Source organism: Salmo salar, chromosome ssa04 (genome assembly GCF_905237065.1).
Source record: "Salmo salar chromosome ssa04, Ssal_v3.1, whole genome shotgun sequence".
NCBI classification, from domain to species: Eukaryota; Metazoa; Chordata; class Actinopteri; order Salmoniformes; family Salmonidae; genus Salmo; species Salmo salar.
The window spans coordinates 28205502-28217605 of NC_059445.1; the positions used below are offsets into that span (position 1 = coordinate 28205502).

The following is a 12104-nucleotide window of genomic DNA, read 5'->3' on the forward strand; positions in this document are numbered from 1 at the left end:
TAGTTGCGGATCAGACCTGCACAACGGTCAGGAGGAATTTTGGACCATTCCCCTTTACAAAACTGTTTCAGTTCAGCAATATTCTTGGGATGTCTGGTGTGAACCGCTCTCTTGAGGTCATGCCCAATCGGGTTGAGGTCAGGACTCTGACTGGGCCACTCCAGAAGGCGTGTTTTCTTCTGTTGAAGCCATTCTGTTGTTGATTTACTTCTGTGTTTTGGGTCATTGTCCTGTTGCATCACCCAACTTCTGTTGAGCTTCAATTGGCGGACAGATAGCCTACATTCTCCTGCAAAATGTATTGATAAACTTGAGAATTCATTTTTCCATCGATGATGGCAAGCTATCCAGGCCCTGAGGCAGCAAAGCAGCTCCAAACCATGATGCTTCCTTCACCATACTTTACAGTTGGGATGAGGTTTTGATGTTGGTGTGCTGTGCCTTTTTTTCTCCACACATAGTGTTGTGAGTTTCTTCCAAACAACTCAAATTAGTTTAATCTGTCCACAGAATATCTTGCCAGTAGTGCTGTGGAACATCCAGATGCTTTTTTGCGAACTTCAGACTTTTTGGACAGCAGTGGGGCTTCTTCCGTGGTGTCCTCCCATGAACACCATTCTTGTATAGTGGTTCACGTATCGTAGACTCGTCAACAGAGATGTTAGCATGTTCCAGAGATTTCTTAAGTCTTTAGCTGACACTGTAAGATTCTTCTTAACCTCAATGAGCATTTATGCAAGTCAACAATTCTTAATCATGGGTTTTCTGAGATCTCTTTCGTTCGAGGCATGGTTCACAACAGGAAATGCTTCTTGTGAATAGCAAACTCAAATTTCGTGAGTGTTTTTTATAGGGCAGGGTAGCTCTAACCAACATCTCCAATCTCGTCTCAATGATTGTACTCCAGGTTAGCTGACTCCTGACTCCAATTAGCTTTTGGAGAAGTCATTAGCCTGGTTCACATACTTTTTCCAACCTACACTGTGAATGTTTAAATGATGTATTCAATATAGACAAGAAAAATACAATAATGTGTGAGTTATTAGTTTAAGCAGAGTGTGTTTGTCTGTTGTTGTGACTTAGATTTTTTGATTTATTTATTTTATTTTATTTCACCTTTATTTAACCAGGTAGGCAAGTTGAGAACAAGTTCTCATTTACAATTGCGACCTGGCCAAGATAAAGCAAAGCAGTTCGACAACATACAAAAACACAGAGTTACACATGGCGTAAAACAACATACAATCAATGATGCAGTAGAAAAAAATAAAAAAATTAAAAAAAATAAGATTATATACAATGTGAGCAAATGATGTGAGATAAAGGAGGTAAAGGCAAAAAAATGCCATGGTGGCAAAGTAAATAAAGTATAGCAAGAAAAACACTGGAATGGTAGATTTGTAGTTTGAGGAAAGTTCAAAGATAAAATATAAATAATATGGTGCAAAGGAGCAAAATAAATAAAATAAATAAATACAGTAGGGGAAGAGGTAGTAGTTTGGGCTAAATTATAGATGGGCTATGTACAGGTGCAGATGAAGATCAGATCTAATTGTATGACCAATTTATGCAGAAATCCAGATAATTCCAAAGGGTTCACAATACTTTTTCATGCCACTACACTTAATTCATATCTCTATTCAATTTTCTCTGCGGCTCCAATTATTTATTCCTCCTCCACTTGTTTTGTAATTGAGTAAAAGACATTGGGGGTATGGATGACACGAATGGCCACATATTTGTCACACTGTGGAATTATCCAAATGAGTTGTGGTGTGATGGTGTCATACAGAAGTTAAACAGACAAACAGACAGACAAATTCATCAATAAAAGTAAACCTACACAATCTTACTGTAAACATTAGTAAGATATATACAGTTGAAGTTGGAAGTTTAGATACACCTTAGCCAAATACATTTAAACTCAGTTTTTCACAATACCTGACATTTAATCTTAGTAAAGATTCCCTGTCTTAGGTCAGTTAGGATCACCACTTTATTTTAAGAATGTGAAATGTCAGAATAATAGTTGAGAGAATGATTTATTTCACATTTTATTTATTTCATCACATTCCCAGTGGGTCAGAAGTTTGCATACACTCAATTAGTATTTGGTAGCATTGCCTTTAAATTGTTTCACTTGTGTCAAACGCATTGGGGAGCCTTCCACAAGCTTCCCACAATAAGTTGGGTAAATTTTGGCCCATTCCTCCTGACAGAGCTGGTGTAACTGAGTCAGGTTTGTAGGCCTCCTTGCTCGCACACGCTTTTTCAGTTCTGCCCACACACATTTTCTATAGGATTGAGGTCAGGGCTTTATGATGGCCACTCCAATACCTTGACTTTGTTGTCCTTAAGCCCTTTTGCCACAACTTTGGAAGTATGCTTGGGGTCATTGTCCATTTGGAAGACCCATTTGTGACCAAGCTTTTAACTTCCTGACTGATATCTTGAGATGTTGCTTCAATATATCCACATAATTTTCCTCACTCATGATGCCATCTAGTTTGTGAAGTACACCAGTCCCTCCTGCAGCAAAGCACCCCCACAACATGATACTGCCACCCCCGTGATTCACGGTTGGGATGGTGTTCTTTGGCTTGCAAGCCTCCCCCTTTTTCCTCAAAACATAACGATGGTCATTATGGCCAAACAGTTCTGTTTTTGTTTCATCAGACCAGAGGACATTTCTCCAAAAAGTACGATCTTTGTCCCCATGTGCAGTTGCAAACCGTAGTCTGGCTTTTTTTACGGCGGTTTTGGAGCAGTGGATTCTTCTTTGCTGAGCGGCCTTTCAGGTTATGTCGATATAGGACTCGTTTTACTGTGGATATAGATACTTTTGTACCTGTTTCCTCCAGTATCTTCAGAAGGACCTTTGCTGTTTTTCTGGGATTGATTTGCCCTTTTCTCTCCAAAGTACGTTCATCTCTAGGAGACAGAATGCGTATCCTTCCTGAGCGGTATGACGTCTGGGTGGTCCCATGGTGTTAATACTTGCGTACTATTGTTTGTACAGATGAACGTGGTACCTTCCGGTGTTTGGAAATTGCTCCCAAGGATGAACCAGACTTGTGGAGGTCTTGGCTAATTTCTTTTGATTTTCCCATGATGTCAAGCAAAGAGGCACTGAGTTTGAAGGTAGGCCTTGAAATACATCCACAGGTACACCTCCAATTGACTCAAATTATGTCAATTAGCCTATCAGACGCTGCTAAAGCCATGACACAATTTTCTGGATTTTTCTGAGCTGTTTAAAGGCACAGTCAACTTAGTGTATATAAACTTCTGACTCACTGGAATTGTGATACAGTGAATTATAAGTGAAATAATCTGTCTGTAAACAATTGTTGGAAAAATTACTTGCATCAAACACAAAGTAGATGTCCTAACCGACTTTCCAAAACTATAGTTTGTTAACAAGACATTTGTGGAGTGGTTGAAAAACAAATTTTAATGACTCCAACCTCAGTGTATGTAAACCTCCGACTTCAACTGTAAGGAGAGATAAGTAAGAGAAGGCCACTGGCCATTCAATTTCATGTTTCAACCATGCAAATGTCTCTCCATCTTTGACATGCCTTCAGAATTCATGACTGATGGCTCTCATTTATCTGTACAACATCCAGTCTTACAGTTTTTGTCAGTATAGGAGCATCATGGCAAAAACTAAGATTGGCCAATAGGTTCTACCCCTTGACCCCCTCCACAATGAACATTTGAATTCTATTTTTTGGGGCATGATTATTTCTTACAGAAATAAACAATTCCACAAATCTGCCCGAACCAGCTATCCTTTCACTCTCTTTTTTTAAACAGAGGCACCCACACAGACACACACATAATGGCATCACTACAACAACAAACCCTCCAAAACAAAAAGGGCCTCAAATTCTACTATAGCTTTTCTACATTTTGCTAACGATTTTGCTAACTTCTTCTTATCCATCTGTTGCTTATATGATGTAGTGCAAAAACACCTCTAATGCCAGATCCAGACCATTGGACTTCAGTGGAAACCAGCCAGTGAGTGTGTGGGAGCTAATCACTACCCCATATTTTCTGTCTGGTTTTCACCATTGATCCTCTGAGTCATTAGAGAAGGTACATCTGGGGAAACAAAGTGTGTGTTTGAGATTTATATTGCAGCCCGACTGCGTATGCAGTGCCCAGAATCACGGGATCTACAAATCACATTGCATCCCAAGAAACTACTCATTATGTGATCAAGATCAAACTGATCTCTTCAAACACGTTAAAAGGGAGGCCTACAGTTGGCCATCCATTCCCAGGAGTGGCTGGACAGATGATTAAACCCATAAGGCACAGAAAGTGGGTTTCTGGGTTAGGTAGTCCACGTTGTAAAACCAATCCTCTGTTTATTTGGGGCGTTGTCTTAAGACTACAATTAAGATGAAAAAGGATTACGTATGAAACTCTTCAAACTACAAAGTAGAAGTCTTTCTCTGTTGTCGGATATGTAACTTTAGGCAGCATCTTGTCACCTGTCTTGTCCACAATCTTCAGCATCCACTTTGAACACGTTGCTATACTGTACTTTGTATACTATAGTCACTATTGAAAATGTTGATATGAAAATTTTGCAATAAAGGCTGGTCTGGGGCTCAACAGTAATATCAAGTAATTTGTGTTTTTGCTCCGAGACCGAGTGAAGACCGAGTACAACGTTATCCAAGTCCAAGAACGGAAATATAAAAAAGCAGTCTCAAGACCGGATTTGTGACCGAGTCCAGTCTCGAGTACTACTGCTATAGTGCATATAATACAATAACTAGTGAGGTACATGAAAGCATCTCTCTGATCTCACAATCAGTAACAGTGTCACTTTTAAATCCATTTCATGAAAGTGTCATTAGTGTCTTCTCATCATGTTACGTCTATCAAAACATATATATAACCCAGAAAATATATTAACTATGGAGCTCAAAGACATACTGTATCTTGCAAATGATCCTGAGGCAGACAGAATCTGAGTTCTCCTTTATACAACTTGGTCATTCATGTACTTTCCTATAGAGTGGACAACCTGACAGTATGAAGAAGTTATTAATGAAATAAGAGAATTTATTGAGGGTCCCTAGAAAATACTGTAATTGTACACGAGGAAAGATTGATTGCCTAACTCATTCACAAATCATACACCTGGACAGCCTACATAAATGCTGTCATGGAAATGTTGATAGAAAGACACAAGGCATTGCCAATGAAATAGGACTCCAGATCTCAGTGTGAATAGTTTAATCACATATCTCTCTATGAAACCTGCAGTACTGTACCAATGTCCTCTAGCCCATAGCCCCAATAGCAGCACAAACACCTGCAATCTATTTTTTTTCCAGGCTTTTCATACTATAGACTTCCAACACGGCAGCACATAACAAATCCCAGAGCTTAGGATCAATCCCTTAATCACAGCCTGGGAGTCTGAGACAAAGGGTTTCAGAATGGAGAGATTCAAGTCTGGAAGTTTTGCTCTGTCATTTTGCACTCAAAAGGCCTAATATACAGCAGACAGCTATATAGAAGCTAAAACTTATAAACTGCATCCCAAATGGCATCCTATTCCTTACTTTTAATCAGGGCCCAAAGGGGCTATAGGGAATTATATAGGGAATTATATTGGGATTAGCGTGCCATTTGGGACATTCAGTACATTCAGAAAGTATTCACACCCCTCTACTTTTTCCACATTTTGTTGTGTTACAGCCTGAATTTCAAATGTATTAAATTTTGATTTGTTTTGTCACTGGCCTACACACAATACCCCATAATGTCAAAGACGCATCATGAATTTCGATTTTTTTTTAGCAAACTAATAAAAATTGAAAAGCTGAAATGTCTTGAGTCAATAAGTATTTGTTAAGGCAAGCCTAAATAATTTTAGACGTAAATATGTGCTTCACAAGTCATATAATAAGTTGCATGGACTTACTCTGTGTGCAATAATAGTGTTTAACATGGTTTTTTAATAACTACCTCATCTCTGTACCCCACACATACAATTATCTTTAAGGTCCCTCAGTCGAGCAGGGAATTTCAAACATAGATTCAACCACAAAGACCAGGGAGGTTTTCCAATGCCTCACAAAGAAGGGGACCTATTGGTCGATGTGTAAAAAAAAAAGCAGACATTGAATATTCCTTTGCGTGTGGTAAAGTTCTTAATTACACTTTGGATGGTGTATCAATACACTTAGTCACTACAAAGATGCAGGCGTCGTTCCTAACTCAGTTGCCAGAGAGGAAGGAAATCACTCAGGGATTTCACCATGAGGCCAATGGTGACTTTTAAGCAGTTATAAAGTTTAATGGCTGTGCTAGGAGAAAACTGAGAATGGATCAATAACATTTTAGTTACTCTACAATACTAACCTAAATGACAGAGTGAAAAGAAGAAAGCCTGTATAGAATACAAATATTCCAAAACATGCATCCTGTTTGCAACAAGGCACTAAAGTAATATTGCAAAAGATTTTGCAAAGAAATTCACTTTTTGTCCTGAATACAAACTGTTATGTTTGGGGCAAGTCTAATACAACACATCACTGAGTGCCACTTTCCATATTTTCAAGGATAGTGGTGGCTGCATCATGTTATGGGTATGCTTGTAATCGTTAAGGACTGGTGAGTTCTTCAGGATAAAAAAGAAATGGAATGGAGCTAACCACAAGCAAAATCCTAGAGGAAAACTTGGTTTAGTCTGCTTTCCACCAGACACTGGGAGATGAATTCAACTTTCAGCAAGACAATAACCTAACACATAAGACCAAATCTACATTGGAGTTGTTTCCAAGAAGACGGTGAATGTTCCTGAGTGGCCGAGTTATTGTTTTGACTTAAATCTACTTGAAAATCTATGGCAAGACCTGAAAATGGTTGTCTAGCAATGATCAAAAACCAATTTGACAGAGGTTGAAGAATTTTGAAAAGAATAACAAGCAAATGTTTTACAATCTAGGTGTGGAAAGCTCTTAGAGACTTACCAAGAAAGACTCACAGCTGTAATCGCTGCCAAAGGTGCTTCTACAAATTATTGACTCAGGGGTGTGAATACTTTAGTAAATTAGATATTTCTGTATTTCATTTTCAATCAATTTGCAAAATATCTAAAACCATGTTTTCACTTTGTCATTATGTGTTATTGTGTGAAAATGGGTGAGAAAAAAGTTGCAGAGGGAGGTATTTAATCCCAGGGTCCTTAGTTTAGTGATGAGCTTAGAGGGCACTATGGTGTTGAACACTGAGCTGAACAGCATTCTTAATTCTTTTGTATTTTACCCCCTTTTTCTCCCCAATTTCGTGATATCCAATTACGATCTTGTCTCATCACTGCAACTCCCAAACGGGCTCGAGAGAGGCGAAGGTCGAGTCATGCCTCCTCCGAAACATGACCCATTAAACTGCGCCTGTTAACACCCGCTTGCTAAACTCGGAAGCCAGCTGTACCAATGTGTTGGAGGAAACACCGTTCAACTGACGATAAAGTCAGCCTGCAAGTGCCCGGCATGCCACAAGGAGTCGCTAGAGCGCGATGAACCAAGTAAAGCCTCCCCGGCCAAACCCTCCCCTAACCAGGACGACGCTGTGCCAATACGCTCTGCCAATTGTGCACCGCCCTATGGGACTCCCAGTCACGGCCGGTTGTGACACAGCCTGGGATCAAACCTGCGATGCAGTGCCTAAGACTGCTGCACCACTTGGGAGGCCATGAACAGCATTCTGATGTAAGTGTTCCTTTTGTCCAGGTGGGAAAGGGCAGTGTGAAGTGCACTAGAGATAGCGTCATCTGTGGATCTGGGGCGGTACGCGAATTGGAGTGGATCCAGGGTGTCTGGCTTGATGGTGTTGATGTGAGCCATGACCATACTTTCAAAGTGCTATGGGGCGATAGTCATTTAGACAGGTTACCTTGGCATTCTTTGGCACAGAGACTACGGTGGTCTGCTTGCAACATGTAGGTATTACAGACTGGGTCAGGGAGAGGTTGACCATGTCAGTGAAGACACTTGCCAGCTGGTCAGCGCATGCTCTGAGTACGCGTCCTGGTAATCCGTCTGGCCCTGCAGCCTTGTGAATGTTAAACTGTTTAAAGGTCTTCTGGTTGGGATATGTACGTACGGTCACTGTGGGGACGACGTCATTGATCCATTGGAGGAATCGCGGATCATATTCCAGTCTGTGCTAGCGAAACAGTCCTGTAGTTTACCATCCGCTTCATCGGACCACTTTCATATTCAGCGTGTCACTGGTTCTCCCTGTTTGAGTTTTTGCTTGTAAGCAGCAATCAGGATGATAGCGTTATGGTCAGATTTGCCAAATGGAGGGCGAGGGAGAGCTTTGTATGTGTCTCTGTGTGTGGAGTAAAGGTGATCTAAAGTTTTTTGCCTCTAGTTGCACAGGTTTCATACTGGTAGAAATTATGTAAAACAGATTTCAGTTTTCCTGCATAAAAATCACAGGTGAGCATTTTTTTGTTTGCTTGTTTGCAAGCTTCCTATACAGCTTGTTGAGTGCGGTCTTAGTGCCAACATCGGTTTGAGCTAATAAATAGACAGTTATGAAAAATATAGATGAAAACTCACTTGGTAAATAGTATTGTCAAAATGTAACCAATTATAATGTGTATCACTTTACATGACACCGCAAGTCTTCAAGATTCGTATTACAGCAATAAAACAGAGAGCTGCTGGCCTTGGACCATCTGCTTTATCCCCCAAACAGTCTCCAAAGGGCACAGTTTCACAATTGCAGTGGGAGATATCGTGTCCCCAGGAAAGTAGTGGCCTACATAGCAGATCTAATGAAATAGATGACATTGTCCCCCAACAATACAAACAACTTTGTCATACTACACTGAACAAAAGTTACAGTTTATATAAGGAAATATGTTGAAATTAATTCATTAGAACCTAGTCTATGGATTTCACATGACTAGGAATACAGATATGCATCTGTTAGTCACAGATACCAAAAAAAGGTACAGGCGTGGATCAGAAAACCAGTCAGTATCTGGTGTGACCACCATTTGCCTCATGCAGCGCGACACATCTCCTTTGCATAGAGTTGATGAGGCTGTTGATAGTGGCCTGTGGAATGTTGTCCCTCTCCTCTTCAATGGCTGTAAGAAGTTGCTGGATATTGGCGGGAACTGGAACACGCTGTCGTACACGTCGATCCAGAGCATCCCATACATGCTCAATGGTTGACATGTCTGGTGAGTATGCAGGTCATGGAAGAACTGGGACATTTTCAGCTTCCAGGAATTGTGTACAGATCCTTGGAACATGTGGCCGTGCATTATCATGCTGAAACATGAGGTGATGGCGTTGGATGAATGGCACGACAATGGGCTTCAGGATCTCGTCATGGTATCTCTGTACATTAAAATGTTCATCTGCCCGGGACAGTTAAAACCGGGATTCATCCGTGAAGAGTGCAATTCTCCAGCCTGCCAGTGGCCATTGAAGGTCAGCATTTGCCCTCTGAAGTCGGTTACGATGCCGAACTGCAGTCAAGTCAAGATCCTGGTGAGGACGACGAGCACGCAGATGAGCTTCCCAGTGACAGTTTCTGACAGTTTGTGCAGAAATTCTTTGGTTGTGCAAACCCACAGTTTCATCAGCTGTCCGGGTGGCTAGTCTCAGACGATCCCGCAGATGAAGAAGCCCGATTTTTTTAAGGACCTTAGAGGCGGCTTATGGTAGAGAAATTAATATTACATTCTCTGGCAACAGCTCTGGTGGACACTCCTGCAGTTAGCATGCCTGCACATTTTAGAGTGGCCTTTTATTGTCCCCAGCACAAGGTGCACATGTGTAATAATCATGCTGTTTAATCTGCTTCTTGATATGCCATACCTGTCAGGTGGATGGATTATCTTGGCAAAGGAGACAACATTTTAGAAAAATAAGCTTTTCTGGGATCTTTTATTTCAGCTTGTGAAACATGCGACCAACACTTTACATGTTGTGTTTATATTTTCGTTCAGTGTAGAATGAGAGCCCCGAGAGAGGTGGAGGCTAATTACTGCGTGTTGAAAGCCATTCTGAGAGCACAATTGAAAAACATCATATCACAAAGAAACTGGCTCTAAATCACCAAGCCTATCGAGAGTTAAGAAAAGCGGGGATATTCATTGGGAAAGACAAGTCAGATCCATTGACAGAGGGGAATGAGAGAAGGGAACACACAGAACAGGGAAACACAGTGAATTGAGATAAGCATCAAAACAAAGGTATGAATCCGTCCCCTTTGTTCCATTGTTAAGTGGTGGTGAATGTTTAGCCCAGAGATGATGGAACACTGAGTTCTACTAACTGAGCCTCTAATATTGGTATTTAGAATTGTGGCTAGAATAACACCTTTTATGGTACCGTACAACCAGATTTTACTTTTAAATATACTTTAATGCTCATCTAGGGACAAGCACTGGAAATTAATATGGGTTAAAGTGTGTGACTGTTGTGTATTCAATGTGTCAATGGTGTCATTGTATCTGTCTTTATTCAAAATAACATTTTAAATGAAATGACATTTCAAAATGGCTTCTTCAGTTTGATCAACATATTCAACCCTGACACAGAATGCGGTGATTGGCCTAGGCCCCTAGGCAGATGAGGAAGGGATGCTGTTGATGTTACCATAGAGATAATAGGAGGGGGAAGCAGGGAGGAACTGAAAACACCTGATGTTTACTTCGAGAGGGGAAAAACAAGGTGCCCAGGGCAATTGCTCAGAGCAAGACAAATACCCCAGACCCTTGTACCCTGAGAAAGACTGGTTATAGGTGACCCATATGTGTGGTTTAAATTACAAGAGTGCTTAATGATACTACGCACCCCATTAATAATAAAGTAGTTTCCCAATCCTAAACAGTTAAAACATATTAACGTTCATCTAACTCAAAAAGTAAATATGTAATATGAATCCTGAAGATTTACTTTATTAAAACCTCAAACTTGATAAGGTTTGTGTTGGAAGTATATCGTCATAGCGAGTTATATAGACTTTTTAAAGTCTCATTGTTCTCTTTCCGATGCATATTGTGGCTTCTAATCCGTCATTGTTGTAGATGAAGACATCGCATTTTCCACTCTTGAACTTTACAGCGCTCTGACCTTTTCTATTTCCATGACAGTGCAGCACAGCAGCAGTTAAATGCGATTTCCACCGTTAAAAGAAAGGAAGACGAAAAGCTAATCTCACAAAGTTTCAGGTACTTCCTTTCAGAATAACATCAGAATCAGAATCACATTCCAATTCAAATCAGATGAAGTAGTTTTTTTTTTTGTGCAATAAGCATGGGTAAACCCAGCCTTTTACAACAATCTAAGCTGTAACACTTTTATAGACACGATTTAAGAAAACAGAATTGTAGAACTTAAAGTAGACCCCAGCTTCCCACCCTTTTTTATTATGCTGCTCCCACACAAATCAATCAAGCCTCCTCCAGGGCCCCATAAGATGGCCGATGGCGTCACAAAATGTAGTTTTCCCCGTTGGTCCCGGTATCCACGGTAACGGGGGGTGATACCAACCCACCCCCTTGACCAGACCCGGGGAGCAACTTTTTTTTCCTTGGGCATTGCTCCCCTCACTTGAATGGATTGCCTCTAATTCATCTCAGCATGAGAAATGGCATACAAAGGCCAAGGAAGAGCGAGGTTTTGGGATTAGACCAACGCAGGCAGAGTTGCAAAGCCTTACATGTAGCCTCGCGGGTTGAGGGGTCACAGAGCTACTAATTGACTTGAGGACATCCACAATAACATTGGAATTGCTTTGAAGAAGTTGTAATTTTCACTCTTGTTTTGAGACGATTGGTGAACTGCAACATTCAACACTGTTGCCAAATGCAAACATACTGTACAGCAATGAATGAATGCGTTTTCTGAGAGATGGGGCAGGTGTTTTGGTGGAAGAAATAGTTGTTTTTGTATGGTAATACTATTTTCACACAAAACAATATCATCAATCTTAGATGGGCTAATGCAGTTTAGTAGACTACACAGTTTGCAATAAATTCAAAGCAAGCCAAAAAAATCAATTGATGGCAATTGTCAAACTTACATTATCAATTGGTG

At 40.5% G+C, this 12104-nt stretch overlaps 1 protein-coding gene across 1 annotated transcript in view; it reads right to left on the reverse strand.

The window, feature by feature from the left end:
* The window catches only part of fhdc1 (FH2 domain containing 1), a 58498-nt gene that overhangs the window by 45442 nt on the left and 952 nt on the right, over positions 1–12104 (reverse strand). The window lies entirely within an intron of this gene.